This window comes from Nematolebias whitei, chromosome 18, assembly GCF_014905685.2.
Source record: "Nematolebias whitei isolate Nwh7 chromosome 18, NemWhi1, whole genome shotgun sequence".
In the NCBI taxonomy this organism is placed as follows: domain Eukaryota; kingdom Metazoa; phylum Chordata; class Actinopteri; order Cyprinodontiformes; family Rivulidae; genus Nematolebias; species Nematolebias whitei.
The window spans coordinates 20,544,660-20,547,203 of record NC_056515.1 but is presented as its reverse complement, the minus strand read 5'-3'; positions in this window follow the sequence as shown (position 1 = coordinate 20,547,203).

Here is a 2,544-nt window from a genome sequence, read left to right as displayed (position 1 = left end):
CGCATCAGTCCAAGTATGACTAATAAAGTGGAAAAAATACATAAGTACGTCGCTTCGCCGTATACATCGCATTTATTACGCGTCATCATAGACAACCTGGAAATGTGAGCCGGTGTTGTGCCAAAAATTGATTGGCTGCCAAATGGCAGCTGTGGGATCGTGCATGGGAGGACTTTAACAAGAATTTAAGAAGATTAACATTTAACAACAATTATATGTTTGCTCGAAATTATAGCAAAGGTGTGTCTCAGTCTAACTTTTCCTTAATAAATGCACTGACGGTCAAATCAGCTGCATTTTCAAAAGCCGAAACCGGAACGTGCAGAGGGTGACTCGCTGCGCATTTCTGCAAAATTTTACAAGATAAGCACCTAACACAATTATTTGTTTGCTCGACATTATAGTAAAGGTGTGTCTCAGTTGAACATTTATTTAATAAATGCACTTCAATGGTCAAATTAACTGCATTTCACTGGGGGCGAAAGGAAGCTGATTTGACAGTAGCTCCAGGTGAGCTGGACGAAGGTGGCAGGCTGTGGCAAGCCGATTGTGTCATTAATAGCCACTTTTTACCTGTTACATGACACAACCGCATGCCATACACTCGAGTGCCATCTAGCAGCTGAAAATGGTTGTGTTCAATATTTTCAGTCTGGATGAATGAAAACGGTCATATCTCAGCTAAAAGTTGGTTTATAAATATGGGGAAAAATCCATAAATAAGTTGCTACAGCGTATAAGTCGCAGGGCATGCAAATTGTGCAAAAAAACGCGACTTATAGGCTGAAAAATACAGTGGTTATCTGAAGTCACTGGTGAAACCACTGACAGCCACAAGGATCCGACTCCAGATTAACACCGCCTAAGGAGTTACATTCAAAAAGTGTCAATATTCTTTCTTTGAACATTTTAGTATATTTTGTTTGTCCCATAAATCATAAATGTATCATTAGTCCTCTTCATTTTGATTGAAGACCTCACCACACTCTCTCAGACCTATTAGAACAAAGCTGGATCACAGAACATTTGCTAATATAAAGACATGATGCTGTTCTGGTTTTATTACTGGTTGAAAAGGTTTTTATTTGCTACTTTCTGTGTCCACCTGCTCTCCCGTGCTCATGCCAATTGTTCATACACCTACCCAGGTTCAGCTCTCTGACTGTCAGGATGCAGCTATGTGCTAGATCAGGGGTCCCCTGAAGACCCGTTTTATCCAAGACTGTTTTACTACAACAACAGTTTTCTTTTTGTTACTAAATATCATGTATTTAGTTAAATTTAGATAAAACTAAATACATGATATTTAGTAACAAAAAGAAAACTGTTGATGATCCATTTAAAATTGAGGGTGTTGAGATTTGTAGAGTTAATGAGATGAAATTTTTGGGTGTAATCATTGATGAACAGCTAACATGGAAAAATCACATAAATTCTGTAAGAACAAAAATATCTAAATCTATTGCAGTACTATACAAAGTCAGGGAATTATTAAATGATAAAGCTCTGTACATGTTGTATAACACAATCATTGTTCCACATTTAATCTATTGCATTGATGTTTGGGGGAAAGCGTGTAAAACATTTACAAAACCTATTTTTATTTTACAGAAAAGAGCTGTAAGAATTATCACCAGAAAGCATTACAGTCACCCATCAAGCACATTATTTCATCAACTAAAGTTATTGAAGTTCCATGATTTGGTAGATTATAGTATTTTATCAGTTATGTATAGGGCTCAAAATAACACATTACCATTAAATATCCAAAGAAATTTTGTTAAAAGACAAAGTTGTTACAATCTTAAGGGGATAGAAATATTTGTCAAACCAAAATTCAGAACTAGTCTGAAGGGAAGGTCTACCTCAATCCAAGGAGTTGGATTGTGGAATGGTCTAGAGAGTGATGTAAAAAATGTCAAGTCAATGTGTACATTTAAGAAAAAGATCAAATCTAGATTGTTAAAAAAGTATATATGAAGTAGCTTAGTGTGTGTTTTTTATTAGAATTAGAAAAATTAGAAAGTTATTCATTTTGTTCTGTTACTTGAAAATTAATATGTCTGAAATAATTGTTTGAAAAAAGGGGCAGATATAATAAGATTTTTTCTTCTTTCTGCTGCCTTTCATTTTAAACTTTTTTTTGTATCTTTTTATATATTGTTATGGAATTGTTTTGTACTTTTTTTTAAAATGAATAAACTTCATACCATACCATACCATACCATACTACGGACCCGCAGCAGGGGTGTGAGTGTGGGTCATGTGCATAACAAAACACAATAAAGATCATCAAATATTATTTAATTATGACATCTGTAATTTTAATGTAATTTTATTATTTTGTTATTTATTTAAGATACAATTCAGTACAATACTGTAGTCCCTCACCACCTCTCAGCAGAGGTTAGAGAAGGTGGGCCTGTGATCGGAAGATCGCCGGTTCAAGCCCCGGTACTGACAACATCAAAAATGTGGGTGGGGTAGGTGAAGCACCCACACCTGCCCCCACCCTCATTCGTCCCACTCTGGGCCCTTGAGTAA